Here is a 25,068-nt window from a genome sequence, read left to right as displayed (position 1 = left end):
TTATAATTCCCACTTGATGGCTGTGGACTGCACAGTGACCCGTTTCTCCTGAATGCGATCAGGAGTGACTGGGAGACTAGGTCATAAAAGGCAGCCTGGCATTTTTTCCATTGGTCTCTCCCCCCCTCACTGTCTGCCTCCTGCCATGCCATAGCAGCCCGAGGAAGCTCACAGGCAGAGGAACTGAAGCCTCCAACTTAGACTCAAGCCTGAGGTGCCTGTAGTCCCCCCCCACCCCCACCCCTGATGCTCTGCAGCTTTTTAAGAGACTCTGAGGCAGATCCACCCTGCTGAGCCACTCCTAAATTCTTCACCACAGGAACTGCTGGATATGAATGAGTTTGAGAATAATTTGTTGTGGACATTTCTATCAGATCATTCCTATAAGGTCTAACCTACATCAACACATGGGAACTCTAGTGGGGAGTCTTAGACTGAAGTGAGTTAGAATCTTCTTATTCTGCCAGAACTTCCTAGAAGTTGGGTCTAGACTCCTCAAAAGCATAGGTCCAATACGTATGAGAAAGGGTCTTATGGCAAGGAGCTTTGAGCTAATTAAGGAGGTGTCCTACAAGGATCCTGGTGACAAATCTGAGTCTGCGGACTAGAAGGTATTAAAATGGGCAGCCAAGCCTTTAGCTGTTCTGGCTCAGTGGACAGAGTGTCGACCTATGGCCTGAAGGGTCACAGGTTATATTCCAGTCAAGGGCACATGACAGGTTGCGAGGTTTCGGACTCAATCCCCAGTAGGGGGCATGCAGGAGGCAGCCGATCACTGATTCTCTCTCAACATTGATGTTTCTATCTCTTTCCCTCTCCCTTCCTCTCTGAAATCAATAAAAAAATTATTAAAAAATAAAATAAGTTTAGCAGTCAATTCTAAGTTATACTTTATAATTACTAAATATCTTTGTCCCCAAAACTTTAGAACGGGGTATTTAAAATTACAGTGTGGCCAAAACCGGTTTGGCTCAGTGGATAGAGCGTCGGCCTGCGGACTGAAAGGTCCCAGGTTCGATTCCAGTCAAGGGCATGTACCTGGGTTGCGGGCACATCCCCAGTGGGAGATGTGCAGGAGGCAGCTGATCGATGTTTCTCTCTCATCGATGTTTCTAACTCTCTATCTCTCTCCCTTCCTCTCTGTAAAAAATCAATAAAATATATATTAAAAAATAAAATAAAATAAAATTACAGTGTGGTTGGGAGAATGTACGAGGGGATGGAACATTATAAGCATCTCATAAGGACCGAGGTGAAACCCCAGCTACAGGTAACAGCCATGTGAATTATACAGCGCCAAGCAGTGACTCATTATACCCCCTGGCGGTATATAAAGTGACAGGGCACTTTGACAAGTAAACACAGAGAGACACGGAGTTGAATTCTAAAGGAGTGCTTTTCAAACCGTAATAGGAACCACCTTTGTTAACTAAAGATAATTCAAAAGGCCCGGGGTGGGTCCTCAGATTCTACATTTCAAAGTTCCCAGGTGACACACTTGCTGCTAGTCCATAAACCAGAATTTCAGAAATAAAGTTCTAGAGCACAGGTAAGAGTGATTGCCCATGAAGACATATATAAGGCATAAGGAAAACTTAAAACGGACATTAAGACCCCAAATTCCTGCAGTTAAAAACATCAGAGCTCAAAGTCATTATTAATTGGATATCATTGCAAATATGACCTCATTTTATACTTGTAGACCGGTTAAACCTAGACCGGAAGTTTTATATAGAATAACAGTGATTTAGAGGTCACCAAGTAGCTGCAGAACTGTGTACTTGTTCCAAATATGTCTATTTCTCTAAGGATGCATCATGGATAATCCTGTTTCAATATATATGACACACTTCATATTAATACAGAGAATTGGGAATTCTTCTAAGAATTTTGGCAGACAGACAACATTTTGGAACTTGAGCCAAAGAGATTTTAATAAGCTATTTTCAAATGAGGGGAAAGCTTAAAGCAAAATATGCATTTCTATTTAAAAATCTGAGCCTATTTGTAACCTTGAAAACATTTTTTTTTATTTGCAAAGACAGAAAAAAAAATTTTTAATTCGAAATTTTCTTCTATCCCAGAAAGGTGCCTTTTTTTTTTCTAGTAATTTCTCTCTGATTGCTTTTATAACTTTGTTTTCAAAAATATATACAACAGCTGAAACCGGTTTGGCTCAGTGGATAGAGCGTCGGCCTGTGGACTGAGAGGTCCCAGGTTCGATTCCGGTCAAGGGCATGTACCTGGGTTGCGGGCATATCCCCAGTGGGGGATGTGCAGGAGGCAGCTGATCGATGATTCTCTCTCATCGATGTTTCTAACTCTATCTCTCTCCCTTCCTCTCTGTAAAAAATCAATAAAATATATTTAAAATATATATATATATATATATATATATATATATATATATATATATACACACACACACACACACACAACACATAGAAAGATTACATCGTCATTAAAACAGGAAGTATTTACATTTTCCCCTTTCTTCCTAAAAAGAAAAGTTCAACTCCCTTTTGAGTTATGCTTCTATCTTTACTATTTTTAATCAAGCATATCAGTTGTCATCTATTGTGTAGAATAAGCCTAAACCAGGAGATTATATATAATTTCCTTTACTGGTCATGACAGCGGACAGTTCCCTTCTAGTTCTGAGTAAATGATAAATTATATTGCACATGTCTTGAGTAAAATTCCACTGGATATTGCTTTTACCATCTTTACTAGTGACACCAGAAATGACTTTTATATTTCTCTTCATTTAACTAAGCTCAAAAGTGTAAAGCACTGTAAAATTATGATCACTGATTAATAGCAAATCAGTCGAAATGCAAGCAAGGAGCTTAATGTAGCAAAAATAAAGTGATGCTATTTATACCTGAATTTTCAGTTAATTTGTGTTCTTTGAACTGCTGATTGCTTTGAGAGAGGCAGGTATACAAATGCCTCCAATAAATCACTGCATTTCTCAAACAACCTGGTATGTTGTTGGATTTGTACGGCTGGCAGCCTAATGAGAACGAATGGCTTACAATCTTCTGGGTATGAACCACTTAGTCATTCACACCATCCACCCAGTGAGAGACTGTGTCAGGGGTACAAGGTCACACCCTTGCCACAATTACTCTGGCTAATGAGGTATCACTAGATGTCTACTAGTTCAGAGGTGTGTGGTTAGGGCAGCTGAGGATAAAATATTTGGTATCCTTATACTCAGGTCTGGATACAGATTTCCAAGTCTGTCTTTGTCAGTATCAAATTAAATGGAAAATGCTACTTCTATATGGAGTCATTTGCCCTTTAAAGATGTAGCAGTGACATGAGTTTTACCTTCATGTTGTCAAGGAGTGAAAAAAATAACAACCCACAACTCAGAAGAGTACACCCCCACACACATACTCCCAAAAGCTCAATGACAGGTTGGCTTGATTATTCAAATGATAGTTTTTATAGTAGATAATTAGACCATATGTTAACCCCAGAATTTAAAGTAACTAATTTACTTATATTGTGTGGTTCTTGTCTAACTCAGGCTCCATTTTCAGAGTGAAAACAAAACAAAATGAAACATAGTTCAAATCAGAGCATCCATTACCATACCATTGTAGCGACAGAAATCCATAAGATATCTAGGCAGCTATTTTAAATAAGTATTTTTAAAATTAACTGCTAATTAAATAAAATAATGGTGAAAAGAAAATTAAAAATAAAAACAGAGCTGAATTGTAAAAGATACTGAGGCAACTTACAACTAATTGAATAGCTACATGAATTCTCTCTCAAATAACCAATAATTACTTCCAAATAAGTTGGAAAAATCAGTAAACTCTCTTAGCTTTAAAATTTCTACAAAGTGAAGCAAACATAATTTGGGCTTTTAAGAAAGTGTTTTTGCTTCTCAGTTGGATCACCAAATAAGCTGATCTTCCATGGGCAACTAGGTTTCGCTTTTTGGCTCATTCTGCTGTGTAGTTTCAGAGTCAGATCTATGCCTTAAAGGCAACTTGCCCACATTATTTAATAGTTCTGGGAACTTTTAAAATTTGATTCATGGATGTCATTATGCATTTCCATAGTAAATTAAAATTAAAATTATGTACATGTCAGTGATCAACATTAGCTGTTTTCCAAAACCCACCTTAAAGTGCATTTTAAAATACTTTTTCAATAAGCTATATCTACTTTGAGTACTTTTTCATAAGAAATTTAAGATAAGACTTTAAAAATTAAGAACATAATATAATAATGTTGTGTAATTGGAGAAAAATGCATAGGCATCAGTCTAGTGTATATTAAGGACTATAGAATCTAAAAGAAAAAGGACCAGACACTGTCACTACCTTTACCGCTTTATGCATGTGATCTGCAGTTTAAAAAAAAAATAAAGCTCTTTTCCTTTCAAATGCTTTTCTTCTAATACTCCATAATCACAGTCAGGTACATACAAATACACTTGTGCGTTTATACCTACACTTGCTTTCTAACTTAATGTTACAAAACACCTGCAGGCAGATAATAGGAGATCTGCTTCACAGATGAGAAAACTAAAGTTTGCTGATATCAGTAAATGGCTGAAGATTAAGAATCTCATAATTAGTAGAGTTAGAAATGATCTGAGTTTGACTACTTCTAAAACCCAGGTTCCTTATCACTACATTTAAAAATAGTGAACTGCTTATTTTGTATCAAATGTATTAATCATTTATTTTGTCACAGAATGTACATTGAACAAAAAAGAATAAAAAGTTAATAAAAAAGAATAAAAAGTTAAAATCAAAAAGAATAAAATTTCCCTAAAACACTTAATTATGTTTATATATAACATATATGCTACACACATACATGAGTGTATATATGTTAATTAATTTGTTCATATTTACTGAGTCCGTGTCATACTCAGACAATAGATTAGTCACAATAGTTTATCAATTACCAAGATACATTTTTTCTTAAACAATATTGTCTTTTTGTGGTTAGAAACAAAAAGACATTTTTTTAATTACCAATTTTTAAAGGCAGTATAAAATAAAAGAATAAGCAGGTATATTTAAATACTCTGCTTAATAAAAAATACAAGTTATTTTTACTAAGCAGAGTATTGGTGACCTTTATCTGTATCTCCAAACTGGGTGTAATGGTAAACATGTTGAAGAACTGGTAGAATGTGAAAAATGAAAAGTGATAATCAAACATAGAAGTTAAAGCCCTGGCTGTTGTGGCTCAGTTGGTCAAGGATTCAATTCCTGGTCGTGCACATGCCTAGGCTACGGGGTGGGTCCCCACTCTGGGCATGTACAGGACTCAACCTATCAATGTACCTGGTGCCACATTCTCTCTCTCTCTAAAAAAATGAAGGTGATAAAGAAAAGAAAAATATGTAATTTATGTATGTGATAACTGGCTGAACTTGAAGTTAAAAGTCTTACAGTTGTTCAGAGTATCTGTATTTAATATCAGAATAACAATTGGTTACACTGCATGAGTGTAAGTATAGCATGTGCAAACCATGAGATATCTGACTGTTAATAAAGACCAAGCCTTAGGTAGTACATGTAACTTTTGCCAGATAAATTAAATCAAACATGAAAAATGTATGGCTGCTCCAAAAAAGCTAAAAAGACCATTCTATTGCTCTATTCATGTGATGGTTATTAAAGAGTTCTCTCTAGGGTACATCATAGTCTTTTGATTTATTTTTTGTTATTATACATTTCAAAGGAGACACTAATAATTGCTCAAAAAACAAACACACACACACACACACAAAAGAACATGCTCATTACAAGTATTACAGATAAGAAAGAACATAAACAGGAATCCCAAAATATTTCCCCAAAATATGTTATTTGGTACCAAGACTGTCCACTAAAATTTGTTTAGCATATGTATATATACATGCTCAGTAGCTATGTATCACCTATAATAACCTTATGTGATTTTGTCTATCCCAAATATTTTTTTTTAATTAAATCTTTATTGTTCAGATTATTACATTTGTTCCTCTTTTTTCCCCCCATAACTCCCCTCCTCCCAGTTCCCGCCCCACCATCCGCAATCACTCCCCACCCACTGTCCTCATCCATAGGTGCACGATTTTTGTCCAGTCTCTTCCCGCATCTCCGACACCCCTTTCCCCCCCAAGAATAGTCAGTCCATTCCCTTTCTATGTCCCTCATTCTATTATAATCACCAGTTCATTCTGTTCATCGGATTATTTATTCACTTGATTCTTAGACTCACTTGTTGATAGATGCATATTTGTTGTTCATAATTTGTATCTTTACCTTTTTCTTCCTCTTCCTCTTCTTAAAGGATACCTTTCAGCATTTCATATAATCCTGATTTGGTGGTGATGAACTCCTTTAGCTTTTCCTTATCTGTGAAGCTCTTTATCTGACCTTCAATTCTGAATGATAGCTTTGCTGGATAAAGTAATCTTGGTTGTAGGTTCTTGGTATTCATCACTTTGAATATTTCTTGCCACTCCCTTCTGGCCTGCAAAGTTTCTGTTGAGAAATCAGCTGACAGTCGTATGGGTATTCCCTTGTAGGTAACTGAGTTTCTTTCTCTTGCTGTTTTTAAGATTCTCTCTTTATCTTTTGCTCTTGGCATTTTAATTATGATGTGTCTTGGTGTGGTCCTCTTTGGATTCCTTTTGTTTGGGGTTCTCCGCGCTTCTTGGACCTGTAAGTCCATTTCTTTCACCAGGTGGGGGAAGTTTTCTGTCATTATTTCTTCAAATAGGTTTTCAATATCTTGCTCTCTCTCATCTTCTGGCACCCCTATAATTCTGATGTTGGTACGCCTGAAGCTGTCCCAGAGGCTCCTTACACTATCCTCGCATTTTTGGATTCTTTTTTCATTTTGCTTTTCCGGTTGGGTGTTTTTTGCTTCCTCGCATTTCAAATCATTGACTTGATTCTTGCGCTCCTCTGGTCTGCTGTCGGGAGTCTGTATAATATTCTTTATTTCAGTCAGTGTATGCTTAATTTCTAGTTGATTCCCCAATATAACATCGAGGGTCTCATTAGTTTTCTTGTAGATCTCATTAAGTTTATCGGCGGCTTCTAAACAGTTCTTGAGAGACCTTAAAAGTGTGGTTCTGAACTCTAGATCTTCCATTGACAATTTTGTCCTGTTTCTTTGTCTCCACATTTTGTTATGCTTCCTTGGTGCACCCCCTAGTGGTCTTTGTGCGCAGTCTTATAGTTAAATCTTGTAGCTAATTCCAGGGAGGGTTTGACCTCCAGGCCAAGTGGCTATGAGAATCAGCTGTGTCAGCAGTGAGAGAACTTCTGTCCTCTAGGGAGGTGCTAATCTAGCCTTTGCCTGAGGCTATCCGGCAAATGCCTCTGTGCAGGGCTTGGGCGGGGCGGGTCGCACAGGATCAACAGGGTGGGCCGGAGAGAGCAGTGATGGCGGCTCTCAGTCCTGTCCCCAGGGGCTCTGCCTCTCTGAGTCCCAGCACCCGCTGCAAAGCTCGGAGAGAAAGCTGCACTCGCTCTAACCGAAGCCAGGCAGTCCCGCTTCTCCCGTTTGAGTCTGGGTCCCTAAAGACTCGCCCGGATCTGGAGCTCAGAGTCTGCGACTCCCTCCCGATTGAAAACGCCTACCGCGCCCTCCGCCGCCAGCCCGCTCCGCGCGCGCGCACTCCGCACCTCAGAATTTGACTTCAGCACTGCGCCTCCTCTGAGTGTCCGTATGCGTTTCTCTTTCCTCCTAGTTGTAGGACTTCCATTCAGCCAGCGTTCCAGTGGTTTTGGGTGATGTCCGTTCTGTCTTTTAGTTTCACTTTTGAAGTAGTTGTTCAAAGCAGCAAACTCCGGAGTTAACCTATGCCGCCATCTTGGTTCTCCTCTCCCAAATAAATTTTTTAAGAAACTATGCATTATGTGAATACACTTTGAGTACAATCAGGGGTTCATTCTTCAAATGAATTTACTGAACTAATGCAATGATTCACCATCTGATTCCATGAAGAAAAACTGGCATCTTATTAACACTGAGGTACAAATCAACAGAAATTTTAAAATGCAGTTAAATTCAGTTAATATCCATCTTAAAACACTGCATGACTTGAAACTTTTTTAGGGAGTTAAAACAGCTCATTTTAGATTATAAAATATTTTTAATTAAAGCATCCTCCACTTCAACAGCAAGTTCTGTAATGTAACTGCAATGGTAAGCAAAGATTGCATTAACTTCCGCCATAAGTCTCCGATTTAGAAATATCAGCTGTAATTAGAAAAATTAAAGCAACACTTCAGAATTAATTGAAATTATTAAAGTGTTTACTCCTGCATTATTTACAGCTAGAATGTCAGCAAGAAGCACTTTATACTTTCTCATAAGTGATTCTACGGGGTTTATTAAAAACATAACATGACTTCCATTGAACACTGATCTTTCAGAGTGGGTCTGCTATTGCTTTCATTTTATTCTGAGGTTCTGGAGAACTTCATAACAATTATTCTCTGGGAAAGCACAAAGGCTAATTAATGCATTCCTGATTGATGAGTGTGATGCAAGTTATAGGCATTTGCTGCCCTTATCAAATTCATCAGCAGGTTCTCCAGAAACCAAGATGGTCTTATTCAAAAACTGCATTGTGAGGGAGTGACCAGCAAGCCACAGATTGAGGTTCAGTTTTCTAAACTCAGAAAATTTTACAAAGCCTAAAGTGACTTGGATTTATCTATAAAGTATCAAATCTATGTTTTTAAGAAGTCATTCTTTGCCGAAACTGGTTTGGCTCCGCGGGTAGAGCGTCGGCCTGCGGACTGAAAGGTCCCAGGTTCGATTCCGGTCAAGGGCATGTACCTGGGTTGCAGGCACATCCCCAGTAGGAGATGTGCAGGAGGCGGCTGATCGATGTTTCTCTCCCATCGACGTTTCTAACTCTCATCTCTCTCTCCCTTCCTCTCTGTAAAAAATCAATAAAATATATTTAAAAAATAAAATAAAATAAAAAGAAGTCATTCTTTGACTTTATCTTAGACACATATTCAATTTTATCATAAGTATTATGCACTTTGCATTTCCTAGCTCAAAGTAGATGTATCCTCAGAAAAAGGAATTGACCTATTATCATAATATAAAGTAAATAAGACTCTGTCCAAGATTTCTGCTTAGAGCTCACCCACACAGATTCACTAGCATGGAAGAGTGAATGAAGGTGACTAAATGAACCTGAAAAATTGAAACATTTTTAACAATATTCTTTGGGTAATTCTCTGTAGAAAATAAATCAAAGTTACATAAAGTCCAATCACACTCTTTATTGGACAGAAGCCTGAACTGTGGATTGAGTTTCCTGGGTTCTACTTCTGAGAAATTAATTAATAGGAATTTGACATTAAACATCTCAGGAGCTTCCTCTTCCTTATTAGTGAAATTAAATATTTTGCACAGGATTTTTTTCTCAACTACAGTATATATAACAAACGATCTTAACTACCTAGTCAAGATCCTCACTACCTATTCAAGATTCAGAGAATGGTACAGGTTATAATGAGAAAAGAGATAAAATATAGTTATCCCCATTTTTTTAATTTTTATTTTTTTTAATTCTCGCCCAAGGACATGTTTTTACTGATTTGAGAGAGAGAGGAAGGGGTATGGAAGGAAGGAGGGAGAGAGAGAGAGAGAGAGAGAGAGAGAGAGAGAGAGAGAGAGAGAGAGAGAAACATTGGTTGCCTCCCATATGTGCCCCAAGCAATGATCAAACCTGAAAATGACATATAGACCCTGACCCTCACAGGAAATAGAACCCAAAATCGTTTTGTGTATGGGATGACTCCGACCAATTGAGCCACCCAGCCAGGTTTCCCAATAGTATAGGTTCTTTAGAGCATAGAAATATTTAAATATGGATACTATCAATATTTTCTTAGTCAGCAAATTATTTTGGGGATTTTTGGTCTAAAGAAAGGCTTCATGTGCGCGGTAGGTATGGCTCAGTTGGTTGAGCATCCTCCCATGCATGAGGATATCCTTGGCTCCATTCCAAGTCAGGTCACATGCCTGAGTTGCAGGCTTGATCCCTAGTAGAGGGTATGCAGGAGGCAGCTCTATCACTGATGTTTCTATCGCTCTCTTCCTCTTCCTTCCTCTCTCTCTGAAATCAATAAAAATCTTTTAAAAAGGGCTCATGCAAGATTATCAAAGGTCATTAATACCAAGATGGAAGCTGTGACTATATGACTTGCTTTATCTTCTGATATATCACTTTAAAATCAGGAGTACTTTCCCTAAGGCAATCAAAATTGATTAGCTTAATGGAATCTGATTTTTGAAATGATTATGAAAATAAATTTTCTTTAAAAATAATCTCTACTTGGTAATTTCACAGAAAAAAAAATGGTCATACGCTATCTAAATATTCAACAAACGTTTTTTAGAGTTCTTAGTATCAAAGCTACCTTGAAAAACACACCATAGATTGTTTCTGTTTTTCACCTACAACATTCTCTTCAAGACAGGTTGATGTTATACAATGTGTGCCACATGCCTGGAGAGCATACCCAAATTCTTAAGATTGATGAGGGTAACTACATACATGCCATACTCAACAGATGTTACAGTAGCATCTCCAGCAACAAAGGCTTGGAGCGCAGCCAACTGTGAGCTGCAAAGCCTGGGCCTGTGGGAGCTGGGCTACTGTAAGAAACCCACACCGTTCCAGAATGGTAAGCCAAAGGAGGCTGACCACTTTGGAGTTGGCAGGGGAGACACAACATAAAATTTTGCTAGAGATCATTACTTTGTATGGCAGACACTGGCTGCTGCTGGGAAGCAACGGAAACTGATCAATCTGTTGTGCAGAAGTAATGTCGTAGGAGGTGCAGCTTGAGCAAAGCCACAGAAAGCAAGAGGTCCCTCAAAAGCTGACATTCTGTATGTCACCGGCTGGAAAGGATAGTCATAATATTCTGGAATCAGATTCGAAATTAGTATCTGAAAGACACAGCTAATATTACAAAATTTAAGACAGGCTTTTGAACAGGGAAATGCAATTATAAATTTTTATCATCATTACCATCATTTTCATCAGTAGCTACCTAAATTACTCACTTTTTAACTGCAAGGTGTTTATATGGCTTTATTATGGAATACAGGTGGGATGGGGGAGAAGGTAAGACATAGATGAAAAGGTAGTTTGCAACCTGGGTAATGAAAGTCCCTTTATGTCACACCAAGAATTTTTTTTAACATTATACTCCTTGCAATAATAAATCTTTTCATGTTTTAAGCATGATCAGGTTTTCATCTTGGAAAAAAAAATTCCATTGGTGGCAAAGAAAAAAAATAGAGGAGATAAAGTAGAGGCAGGGAAACAGGAAATAGTCATCAGGGAAGATTTGTACTATGGACTGATTATTTGTGTCCTCCCCAAATTCATATGCTGAAACCTATTCCCCCACTGAGATGTATTTGCAGGTAGGAATTTCAGGTGATGAGGTCATGAGGATGGAGCCCTCCTGGGCAAAAAGAGTGCTCTTATAACAAGATGGCAGAGACCTCCCATAGCAAAAGGAAGTATGGTTATGAGCTAGGAAATTGGTTATTACCAGACACCAAGTCTGCCAGTACCTTGATCTTGGGCTTTCCAGCCTCTAGATAGTGAGAAACAAATTTCTGTTGATTATAAGCTACACAGTCTGTGGTATTTTTGTTACAGCAGCCCAAATGGACTATGGCAATTCGATAAACTCTGAAGCGAGGTTATGGCCATAGGGAAAGATTTGCTAAAAAAACAAAAGGTGGACCTGACAGAGTATCATAACTGGAAGGTAGCGTTTTTATGGTAGGACACCACTGAGCTAAATGTGGATATTCCAACAAATGAGGCAACCTAGACTTCTAAAAAAAAGTTCTTCTCTTGAAGTTGCAAATTTGCTTATTTTAGCTAAACCAATACCGATTCCATCTATTTGCCTACAGAGACCTATTCCAAGAGATCTTGTACTTCTCATCCTGTCTACCAAAATTATACTGTATGTAATGAATATAATACATTTCAAGAATAATTAGGACCACTCTGGACCTCAAGATTATGTCTTCTTTCCTTGTACATTGAAAAGAAATAAAAAGATAGTATCGCTAATGTGTTAAGCTCTCCTGGGCTTCTTTGTTTTTCATCCCTGATCACTCTTCCTCCTAGTTTTAAGTAACAAAAGGCCAAAACTCTAGTTTGTAGCAAGCAGTTTAACAGCTCCATGAATGTCTCTAGTGGACAAGTTTGCACAATAAAATTGTACGGTCTGGCACATTTTCTACTACTTAGCTCTCATTTACAACTAAAAACTCATTGAACTTTCTTTAGCAAGTAATCAGAACACCTTAGCAAAGAAAGATCTTAGGAGAAGAAAGATAATCATATTACCCTGTTCACTAAGTATTTAACTGTCTCTCACACCTGAAAAGAAAGAGTTTTGAACCCCTTGAATATGTCATAATATAACTTTAAGTTTCTATTTTGGATATCATGTATTCCTTCCACTACAAGGAAAAAGTACATTTTGTATATGCTTTGCCATCTATTATTATTAATTAAAATTATAACTTGACAAATGTATACCTAAGCCATAAGAAGTGTCAGTTTAATAAATTGATAAAAAGTTGCTAAATTTTTTGTTCAATTTTAAAAGATCACAAGAGCATTTCTGATAATTTTACAGAATATCCAAGATATTTCTCATGTCCTTTCAAAATTAGGGCAAAATACTTCTATCACTAGGCAGCAAGCATTTCTCATACATTAGAAACCCAATATATATTTACTGAGGATTATTTTATTCAACCATTCTTTAATTTTGTTAATCTGTAAAGGTAACAATTTAATTTTTTGTTCTTATAATTGAAAAATAAAATCACAACTCATGTTGTAACTCATACTTCTTCAATTTATCTTTGAGTTTTAAGTAAGTAATCATACTAAAATCTGAGAACAGTGATCAACTCAATAGGGACAGAGCCAATATACTATTTCAATCAAATTAAATTTACAGCAAATTAAATACAATGTGATACAGTGATATAAATAATACCTAGACTGCATGGTAATGAGGCATAAATAGTATGAGTTCACACAAATAATTGTAGTTAAATAGATTCCTACAGGACCAGTTTTTGGTTTCCCTTTACTTATTTCTTTACTGCTTATGACCAGCATTCCTTATATTAAACTTTGCATGAGTTAATTATGTCCATTGTCTCATTTCATTATCTTGGGAAATGTGGATTATGGCTCTGTGAATTGTATTCACTGGGTGGTGGGTCCTGAAACTTCACTCCATAGTATATCCTGAGCTCATCTTTCCTGCCTTTCTATTTCTATTCCGTTATGTCGTCTACAAAAAGCAAACTGACTCTAACATCTTGGTTGATTCCCAAAAACCATGGTTCTTGGTCATCCTTCACCAAGTTCAGCTAAGTGTATTTAGAGCCGATGGAGACAAAATTTGTGGCTAGAAGTTATAGAGGCCTGAATAGTGAGAACCACTTTAATCAATCTACTCCTAGGCAGGGACCTGAGCTTAGGGGGGCACCACAGAGAAAAGCAGAAAGTATATCAGATTCTCTTTCCACTAGATCAAAATTGTCCCAGGAAGAAAAGAAATACACTCATAAACACCAGGCCATGCTTACCCATTGTCCCCACGAGCAACATGTTCACAATGATCTATTTGCGTTATCATTTTCCTTTAAGAACTCGTGCTCATTTCATTTTTAAGGAAGTTGTATCATAAAGGAAGAGGCTGGATCCCTCACTTTTTTCCACTTTTGATATCTAGAACCTATGCAATTGTGGAATTCCTCTTAATGGTATATGCTCTTGTTGTACATCTGGGGAAACATACTATAAACCTATGTACCAATACCAATACAGCAAAGCCATTGAAACTGTGGAATCTGCAGGCAGAGGATATAGGTGCTTGGCTTGCTGTGCTACCTCGGGCAAGTTTACTTATCCTCTAGGCCAGGGGTCCTCAAACTTCGGCCCGCGGGCCACATGCAAATACCAATGTTGTACTTGTTCCCGTTTTGTTTTTTTACTTCAAAATAAGATATGTGCAGTGTGCATGGGAATTTGTTCATAGTTTGTTTTTTTTTTTAAACTATAGTCCGGCCTTCCAACGGTCTGAGGGACAGTGAACTGGCCCCCTGTTTAAAAAGTTTGAGGACCCCTCCTCTATGTACTTTGGCTTCATCATCTGTAAATTAAAGATAACAAGTGCATCCTATGTTGTACATCAGAAACTAATACAAAATAATATTGAATATAAACTGTAACTGAAAAATAAAATTCATGAAAAGATAGTAAGTGTGCCAACTTCACAGGGCTGATATGGGAATAAATGAGTTAATGCATATAAAGCATTTAGAATAGCGAGTGGCATACATTAGAGTCAGTAGATGTTAGCTATTATTACCTCCTACCTAAAGATTTCTTCAGCGCTCAGAAGAAGGAGCTGTAAGACAAAATTGTTCCAAGAACCCAAGAAGAAAATAAAACCCCGCGGCCATCTCCGATTAGGAAAAAAAAAAAAAAGCTTCCTTTCACGCCACCATAAGAAGTGATGGACTATTTATGAAATGTGGATGATTGCATTGATGAAAGGGATGACTGGGCTGTAAGGGAACTGCAAACTATAAACAGTGGTAAAGGCCATCTTTAAATCTTTACCACGTATCCTTTTACATTCTGACATGGCCAACAGAGTCATCCCTGTGTGCCTATAACACCCGGTTTCCAATAAGGTTAAAGGAAATGAGAAGAGGAGGGAAATTCAGCAGGAGAAATAGAAAGGGGGAAAGACAGGCTTATGGAAAAGAAGGCTGGCCTGGAAGGAGCCACATAATCTCTTCTGACCCAGCCACCTGAACTGGCTCACCTCCAGGGTCCTTCTCAGATACTGCCTGGAGTAATTCCTTTCTATGAAAATAGCATATGAATAGACAGAGATGTAAAGGTAGGTATAGATATACAGATATAAAAGGTAGAGATTGGTATATCAATTAGAATCTTTCCTAAGACGAACTCTCTCGAAAATCTAATAAGATTCAATGTTTCCTTAGCAAATGTGGACTTTATGTTATTAAATCCTGGCAAGTTTCCACAATGAAAGGGCTGCATGGAAAAGAGGAAGGCATCAATGCCCTGAAACACAAAAGGGAGGCACTCCTTCCTGAGGGCAGAACCATGGTGAATTTGAGTGCTGAATTCAACCTTCAAAAGCACAGGGTCTACCACAAGGAAGCCCTGTAGTCTCCCACCGCACATTAATGATGAGACGCAGCCTGCCTTGCAGAGCTGACCACATATGTTTCCGAGAAGGAAACAAATGGATAGCACATATGACACAGAATGAACACATCCATTCGGAGAAGCCACCAGACATCCTTACACATTAAATTACAAGAAATGATCCACTGAAACAAATGCCAGGGACAAATATTAATTAAGAATGAATTGAGTATATATGTATAATGCAATGGTAAATTCTACATGATGGGGAAATATCTTTTCTCTCTTTATGATGCTCATAGCCCATCATCAAGGTTTAAAAATAGAAAAGTTTCTTTGATGTTAAAACAATATCTTACCTGGGTTCTGTTTATCAAATGTGCCTACTGAGTGGCACCATCAAAGCATTTTTTTAATTTAAATTCTTTATTGTTTAAAGTCTCCTTTGTCCTCTAATGTCCTCTCCGTGGCCACTTTCACCCCCACCCCCAACACATGCCCTCAGCCCCCCTACTGTCTATGTCCATTGGTTATGCTTATATGTATGCATGCATACAAGTCCTTCATCTTTGATAAGGGTTTTTAGGAGGAATAAAAAGCAAATTTAAAATTAAATAAAAATGTTTTTATTATCTCTTCTAGGGGTATCAAGAGGTGAATTTGGGGTAATTTTTTTAGTTTCAAAAATTTCTAGCAATGCAAGTAAATTCCTAAAAAATTAAATGACACTTTTTTCATCTGTTTTGGTTATTCGATTCAAAGTACATAGCACATGGCCTCTTTTGAGAATTTCCTCTTCTCTGACTGTTCTCTTTCCTGAGAAAACCAATGTTATTTTCCTATGATGCTTTGGTTACGGCTGAAGAAAATAACAAGAGCCTTGACTGTAATCTGCATTGTATCCTATAAAATTTGGAAATATAATGGGTTGGTACATAGGTTGTATCATGCTACAGTGGTCTGCAGATTAATTTGTGTTTTCTGTATCTTGTTGATATAGAGATGGTATAGTAATATGCTTATCATGTCTTACTGCTTCTCTAGAACTCTGGACAGTGGTGGACATAAAGAATTAGCGTGGGGTTAATCCAGCTTTGAAGATGATATAGGATGTCAACTAATCCCAGCGGAATACAGCATAGCCCACAACTCCTAAATCACCAATAAGCATTCCACTTACTTTCCAAAAGAGATGGCTCTGAATCAAGATGATAGAGAATGAGAGGAGGAAATGGTAAGGGAGGGCATGTATCTGAAATTTTTTCAGTGACTTAAACGGAGAGATTCTATTTTCTCTATGGAATCAACATTTTTTGATAATGAATAAATATTTCATAAGAATAGAAGATGGTCACAATTTAGACAGTTTTATATTGCCCAAAACATGGCTTGGTACATACAAGATTCCATAAATATTTGGATACCAAATAGTATATGAGTTACACTGCCATGTGTCACATGCGGTGTAATCCTAACTAGTGATTCTGATTTGACAATATATACAAACTGGGAAATAGAAGAGGGTGAAACTTCTAGAAGCAGGGCATAATATGCCTATGATGCCTAAATTATTGTCCTGTCATTGATTTTGGTGGCAAAGTCAAAAATAAATGAATACACATCCTGAACTGATATAATAACCTTCTCAATGGTTCCAGATGGATACATTACAGAAATGGCAAAAACTGGGACTATGATAAAGTAAAGGTATGAGCAAATTCCCCTGCTAATCTCATGGCACCCCAACACGGAAAGTCATCTCTCTGATTTGGAAAGCCAATTGTGGGAAGAATAAAAAGTGGAAAACCACTGCCTCTAGGGTGAGACTAACAAGTCTTTCCTTCCTGCATTGTCTTCTCTCTCCATTCTTTATTCTACTTCCAAGTGGAATTTCTGATCTTGAACATAAAGACTGTGGGTCACAGACCTGGGACAAAATCTCAGGGACACAAGCTTGTACGAGTAGTTTTCTCCAACCTACACAAGCATTCGTGGGCAAGTGGTCTAGACCAGGTCACTTAAAAACAGCAATCACTCTTTTACTCTTGCTTATATTTTCTAAATTAAACTTCCCTGGAATGGGAAGGAAGCTATATTCTCAGCCTTTGTTCTAAGCTACCTAGGGCCATCTAACCAAGGGAATAGGAGTATATTTGGTGACACAAATCCCAGTTGGTGGGTAAGTTATAAAAAGGAATATGTGTACACAGTATTTGCCTGGCTTTGTTCTCTGTTCACATAGCTGTTGAAGGAGTGACTTTTTTTTTTAATACAAACTACGGTTGAGAAATTTAACTTTGGATAGTTTTTTTAAAGTATAATTCACAGCGGTTCCAATACAATGAATGCATTAATAGACTTGTGTATCTGATTGCTTAAATATTTGCATGCTTAATAAAGGAATTTTTATAAAATTGGATTAATTTTGTGTTTAAGTGTAACATTTCTATTGTTCCCTTACAAAGTAAATCAGATAGCATCACGAGTGCAATGAATCTTACAAGACCTTTCAGTTAAAATGACCTACATTTCAGTTAATTTTAGATTTAAAATGACTGCTTTTAAGTAACAACCATATAAAAACCAAATGAGTTTGTTCTTTCCCTTTTTAGCATCTAATGTAAATACAAATACTAACACAGGCAACTAAGGTCCATGAGAACAGATGTGAAACAACAGCAGTTATGTTCTCTGCAATTCTATACCTCTCAACCTTGAGAATATTAAATTATTATAATGTGGTATTTAGAAAATATATGGAGTTACTACAAGAGGCAAGGCCTTGGTAATGTGGTACATTGTTGAACTGTTGATTTGAATTTAAGAACAAATCAGAGAACAACTTGATATATTACACAATAATTTATATTATTTCATTTTTACTATTATTCACTTATTGTACTTACATTTCTAAACTTTTAAGCACACTATTTTCACTAACTTCCATTCTGAATAGGTGTATTTAAACAGACACATATACACGTGCACATATGCAAACACATAAAATAAAAAGCAAATAAATGGTCTATAATTAGTTTATCTTGCACTCAGAAGTAAATAAATTTGAAATATAGCACAATCTCCATGACTCTAATGATTTAAAATATAGAACATTTTATAGAGATATAGGTTCACTTCTACCACCCAAGAATTCCTTAGAAGGGGAAAACTTTCCAATTTCATCAATTATATCACACAAATTCTATCTAGGAATAATGTACTGATTTTCTATAAGAAAAGCAAGCACTTAAAATTAACATTGTATGGCCGAAACCGGTTTGGCTCAGTGGATAGAGCGTCGGCCTGCGGACTGAGAGGTCCCAGGTTCGATTCTGGTCAAGGGCATGTACCTGGGTTGCGGGCACGTCCCCGGTGGGGGGTGTGCAGGAGGCAGCTGATCGATGTTTCTCTCTCATCGATGTTTCTAGCTCTCTATCTCTGTCCCTTTCTCTCTGTAAAAAATCAATAAAATATATTTAAAAAAAAATTAACATTGTATGTACTAATTCTCTGTGTTCATTTTCCATGATTAGAAGTTTTGTCATTATAAAATATTTTTAGAGGTAATGCGTTGTATCCTATATGATCAATGAGATCATCTTATTGAAACTTTACTAATTGGTGTATAAATTATTATCTATGCATTTTTGCCAATGCGGGATCTTAGATACTACTGTTCCATGAAGTAAAATCTCCCTGTAAACTTGAGGACTTCATCTCAATGTTATAGATTTTAATCTTGAAAGTCTTCAGTTGCCTCTTAAAAATACAGGGCTGAAATAAATTTTTCTATGGTTCCTTTTAGCTGTTGCAGTCTATAACAAGCGTCTCAAAAAACAAAATATGCATTTGCTTAAATCGAGCATACGTATATAAACATGATATTGTAAACTAGCATACATGAAAAAATTAAGAGGAGAAAAAAGGAAGTCAAAGGACACTAAGCAATTCCTTTGTTTGTAATCTTCTTATACCCTTCTGCAATTAAATAAAATAACAAATCCCAAAATACTTATAATATTTTTTCAATAGCTAAGGGTATTCAAGAGAAACAAAAACCACTCCCTTCCTACCATTATCTCCACCCTTTTCCTCCAAAGTCACTCCAAGCAAGCATCCAATCCATGAAGCAAGAGTAGCCAGGCCTGGCCCACCTGGCTCAGGACAAGGTGCTTAAACCCGCCTTCCAGCAAGATGGCTGCCCCCAACTCCTGAATGGATTTTCAAACTGCCACGGTGTAATCTGAAAATGTGCTAAATGCTACTTTAATTAGATGAGCTTGTTTTATGAAATTTTGGATTAGATAGGATCTAGATTCATGGGCCAGTTTCTCTACTTGACAGAGGAGAAAACCAGGTACAGAGAGTCCAGGTTACCCCCTGAGGTCACACGGCCAATTATAACTATGAGATGAAAACGCAAAACTATTGATTCTACAATCACATGAGCGGCCACCTAGTGGGTAATGTCCTTTTCTTACTCTTAATTCAACACGTTTTTGGGAAGAGTTTGAAAAAGCATAACCATTATTGCAACTATAGTTAACTTGTAAGTTGCTTCACTGTACAAATGGAAATTCACTTAATCTTTATGGAGGCCCAATTGCTTTTGAACAGTCTGATTAAAACCCAATGAACTGACAGAAGTAATAAAGAATTTGCGTGTAAATATAGATGAAGATAAACAAATTCAAATGTCACATGAGAGGATACAAAATTTTATCCATCCGATGATATTCAATATAACTTTTAAATTAGGATCATTAAATATATATTAACATGTCATTTGCATTGCTAAAGTTTATTAAATTCTTTATAGGTGTAAATTCATTAAAACATTACTGAAATTAAGATATTTTTTCCAAACAACAGAGGAATCTTGGAATAAAGTTATTTGGTGTATAAAACAGAAGAGATATTGGTAAAGCCTAGTGATAGGTATATCTAATTAAACAATTGTTAAAAGCACATTTTTCAAAAATTTGCAAACAAGAAAAATGTGCAGTGTGCATACCTGCAATGTGTTCTTAAATTACTATATAAAATTTTCCATTCCCCACCTTCTCTCATAATTCAGTCTGGGAATGTAGAGATATTGAAAGTTATATTAATGATCCTTCTCTAAGTGTAAGACAAATTTCACTAGTAGTAAACACAACAATTGTCATGTGTAACAGTCACTATTTCTAAAATTTTAACAGTTTTCAGCTAATGTTTTTATATAACCAGCAATATTTTAGCTTTACTTTTACACTTAACATTACTAAAGAAAAATGTCCTTTCAGCACTTATAGGTTGCATCTGAACCTGAACCTTACTAGAAATACACAGAAGAGACAGAATGTCATCCCACCCAGGGAAAAGCAAAATAACTCTTAACAATAAGTCAACCTTCCCATAACACACATCCAATTGACAATGTTTTAGTTTCTAAATTAAATGTTTTAAGTAGATAATAATATCCAAGAAGTTCCCTAAAATATATGACCATGTGGTCTACAAGATCATCTTTAAGGTACTATAGTTACAGGACTAAACCTGTAAATTCTATGTTACTATTAAGGGAAAAGAGAAGTATGTTTGCCTTCTCCAAGTGCAACTGTAAGCAAATTCAGGTATACGGGAGCTTTATTAGCAAGAACTCCTTTAGTAAGCACACGTTAGAGGAATTAATCATTCATTCCCTGAAGACTGCTTATATATTTCATCTGGCCATTATCTGATCTGAATAACAAGAACAATTGCATAATAAAACACATTACTGCTGACACCAGCAACTTTCTTCTTTCAACTGGAAAGTTGCAACCACCTCTGTATGGCACAGAAAGCTGGTGGACAAAAAAAAAAAAAAAATATGACAGTTTAATCACCCCAGCCAGCTTTGACTTTTTTCTCTATTATTAAAGACAGTGATCATATATACTATGTGCCAGCTCTACTAACAATGGTTTTGATTCAGGACATTTTTCTCAGCACTATGACATAATTATAATAGAGGTAGACTGTGTGTCAGACTAGTTTTCACGTTAATTGTAAATCTTAGCTTTCAGGTATTTGAACAGAATCAACAATTCTGTAGTGCCTCTTTTACTGTTGGAAACATGTCGTGTAGTGATTTATATAATAACATGTTAGAACCAATCTTAGATTTGGTCACTTCAGTACAATATGACCTTCTATTTTTCAACAATTATATTTTTCAAGTATCAGATATCCTATCAGCTATTTGAGGTCACAATTGGGTAGAGGTGATGTGCTATAATCCAAATCTGATCAACCAAAGGCTTCGTTTTCAATTATTTAGATTAATTTTAAACCCATAACAGAAATGGCAGCTGAGAGCAGTAATATCTCCAAGAAAACCCATTTGGATAGGTAATAAAGTAACATACAGGAAACAATGACAGATCTCTCCCAAATGATTTCCATTGAAGATTACTTTATGTCAACAAATTCATCAACTGTCCTGTGTTATTTCATTACCCGAAAAACTTATGTCCCAAAATAGTCAGAGGGTTCAACATTGAATAACCGTAACAACTCTAAAAGATCTTTCCTTCTTTTAACCATTGTACAGCAGTATACTCTTAGTTTTTTCAAATCAATGCTGGATGAATATAGCTGCTTTTATATACTTATTTGAGTAAATATACAGGTATTTTTTCACTTTATCATCAACAACTAAATATGAGAGTCCTTAGTTATTATTTGATAGGAAGGTGTTTTGTTGAAAAAAAAATAGTAGTTTTAATTTTCAGTCTCGTTTATAACTCTCAAAGGGATTTTAATAGAAAGGTGTGTTTAATATTGAAACAGAAAACTGTAAGTTGAAGATAAAACTTTCTCCAATCCCTATTCTACACTCGTCAGTAAGAGTGTTATTGTGTCCAAGAACTTTAAATTTGTTTAAAATCAGTTCCGTGTTATCTAAAACGCAATTTCTACTGTATCTACTGTATATGAAACAATGCAAGAAGAATTAGATTCAGAGTCCATTTGGCAGTGATAAGGGAAAAAAATGCTGAAATGTTATTGATTCCCTGCCTCTGTGCAAAACAAACTGACTCAACTATATTTTTCCTGACATAACACAAAGGTTTTATTTAGGTATTATAAAACGTTGGCAAATGTTACTCCATATCGCTCCTTTCTCAGAGAGCAGGAGAGCGTCCTATTTGTTTTTACAGAAATGCTGCAGCCACTGACAGGGTGATGTTAGTCCCAAGAGGAATACCGCCTGCAAAAGTTTTCTGATGCAGAGATATTCAGCCCTAGGAGACACCTTCAATCTGCCACTGGCTGCTGAGCCCCTGTCACAGATTATAACCTGCTGTGTCAAAGTCACTGTCCCAACTCCTACCCTCTCCAAACCATTTCTTTTTTAAAAGAAATATCCTCTCTCTAAATTAATCGCACCCACATTCTCCAAACTAGACTGGTTCCAGGATTTTCCTCCACATCTTATCCTACCAGAAGCATCGCGAAGCTGCAACAGGATTTTCTCCCGGTCTTTCAAAGCATCTTCATTAACTTTCCCTTGACCCAATTCTTCGCCAGCTCTCTCCAGAACTACAGATACAACAAGCACCCAAGTGAAGTCAGAGAAGGAGGGGAGTTGGTGTGGATTAAGGTCGCGGTGGACAGTGGCCCGGGGAAGGAGACCAGTGGAGTTAGAATTCTCAAGCGTCTTCTAAGCACCCATCCTTCAATCTTAGCCCCAACATTGCACAAAGCAGGCTCCCCATGACCCTGGAGCAAAAAGCGTTTAAACACCGTGCCCCCGTCAGGTTACCCATACTGGAGTCTCTCAATGTTCTTCCTCAAATAATAAAAATAAAATGCTCAGCAAACCACTTCTCAATTAGGAACTACTGAAGTTATATAAGTCAACTTTCCCTTCCCGGGTGAAACGAACAGACCGGCCCTGCCACTGGGGGGGAAGCCCCCAGCACAAGCCTCGCTTGGGAGGGGAGAAATGCAGAAGCCCAGGTTACTTACTAGAGCAGCCGCTCGTCCGGTCCTCCTCGGAAACCCTGAGGAGTCTTCTCTTCCCTTCCACCAGGCAGATAAAGAACTGTCTCTCTTCCACACAGGCCCCAACAAACTGCAGGGGAGCACAGCACATGCCCGCTGCCCGTCGGGCTGGGGCTCGGGGAGGGTGCCGCGCGTGCGGGGTGTTTTTCCAAAGTGGGATCTTCTTTTCCGGGGGGAGGGGGGCCGAGACCAGGCAATCTGGGCGCCCCAACGCCGTCCCGGGTCCCGACAATTATTCTGAAGGCAAAGTACCTGCGCTCGGCGGCCAGGCGAGGGGAGGAGGCTGGGCGGGAGGAGGAGCGGGGAGGGCTCGCGGCGGGCGCGCAGGGTGGGGAGGCGGGCGGGGAGCGGGAGCCGCCGGCAGGGCGCGGAGGCGATCGGCCGTCAGGGCGCGGCGCTGCCCCACGCGCTCGGGCTGCCGGGTGCGGGCGCGGCGGGGCGGGGAGCAGAGGAGGCGAGCATCTCCGGGCCGCTCGGGCTCTCGCTGGCTCGCTCTCTCGCCGGCGCTCCCTCTTCCCCGCGCTCGCACACACAGGCACACACCCCGCGTCTCCACGGCAGCCGCCCCGCGCGCACTCACCTGCATTTCCTTAACGAGCCACTTGATGGCTGCCAGCGGCGCGGGCCGGGCTGGGGCGGGCGGGAGCCGCGCGGGGAGGACGCGGCGCGGGATGTTCCGAGCGCCCGCCCGGGAGGCGGCGGCGGCGGCGGGCGTGCGGGCGCGCGGGCCGGGGCGGGAGAAGGGGAGACTGGCCGGGGCGATCCCGGGCTGCCCCGCAGCGGGCCGGGCTGACCCCGCGACCCGGAGACCTGGGCAGGGTCCCAGGGCTCGGGCCACAGCCGTCCGCGCGGGGACGCGAGGACCTGCCGGGCGCGGGCTGTTCCGACCACTAAAGCCACCGCGGACCTGCCCAGGTGCGGACCACCATCGCGCTTCTCAGGTGTTCGCGTGCTTTGGACGATTGTACGGGTTCTTTGGAAGGGAAGCTGGTGGTGGGGGCCGGGGGTGGAGGGTTTAAAAATGCAAGGGACAGCTTTAATTTGCAGCCCAGGAGAAGCCCTCTTTAGTGAGGAGTAGGGAAGGGGTGGTTTTCGCGGGCAGGGGTGTTCTCCATCTTAGATGCTGGGTGTAGTTTTTCACTCGGGGTGCCGGGCAGCCGGCCTGGGCTGGAGGGAGAGACGGGGCTCTGCCGGGTGGTGATTGAAAAGGGAAAAACCTGTGTAAGAGCTGCTGAAACCCAGCCTGGCTACTGAGAAGCGGACGCGGGCAGGCATCGCGGGAGGAGCTCTTCCCCACCCGCCTAGTACCCCAGTCGGCGGCGGAGACTGGCCAGTGGCTCTGGGTCGTGTATCTCCGACTCAGAAACAAGGAAGCAGGAACTGAGACTCGCTGGACAAAGCCAGATGAGGGGACCCGGGCCAGTGAAGAGGGTGGGCAGGATGGAGTTACCTAGCAGAAAGCTTTTTTTATCACTTTACCGGCACTTATGACTGATCGGAACACACATCTATGGCAACAAATGCTGTCTGTCCTGGTGCTCTTTTATTTTTTTAAAAGCCAAATTAATTTTCCTGTGTGTATTAATGCAACAGAGAGCCTTCCAGGTACCCTCTGGTCAAAGATGCTGTAAGCACCGTGAGGAAGACAAAAAGCTGTGACACATCTACTACCCTTATGTGTCCATGATCTGATAGCAGAAATGCCACTTTCTCCCAAAGGAAAATGAAGCTTAATCCACAGAGGTGGCATTTCCCCCAGGGTCCTTTCACCTTATGTG

The 25,068-nt window shown here is 38.9% G+C and overlaps 1 protein-coding gene across 1 annotated transcript in view; it reads right to left on the bottom strand.

Moving 5' to 3' along the window:
- The window catches only part of PTPRD (protein tyrosine phosphatase receptor type D), a 2,145,631-nt gene extending 2,121,763 nt beyond the window's left edge, over positions 1 to 23,868 (bottom strand). The window contains exon 1 of the mRNA XM_081103407.1: positions 23,255 to 23,868. The gene's annotated coding sequence lies outside the window, so the exon portion shown is untranslated. The remainder of the gene's footprint in view (positions 1 to 23,254) is intronic.
- Positions 23,869 to 25,068: the final 1,200 nt, after the last annotated feature.

The sequence above is a fragment of the Myotis nattereri genome (assembly GCF_964212035.1).
Source record: "Myotis nattereri genome assembly, chromosome: 12".
Taxonomy (NCBI): domain Eukaryota; kingdom Metazoa; phylum Chordata; class Mammalia; order Chiroptera; family Vespertilionidae; genus Myotis; species Myotis nattereri.
Note: the sequence above shows the minus strand (reverse complement) of the source record. Positions and strands in the feature narration are given on the sequence as shown.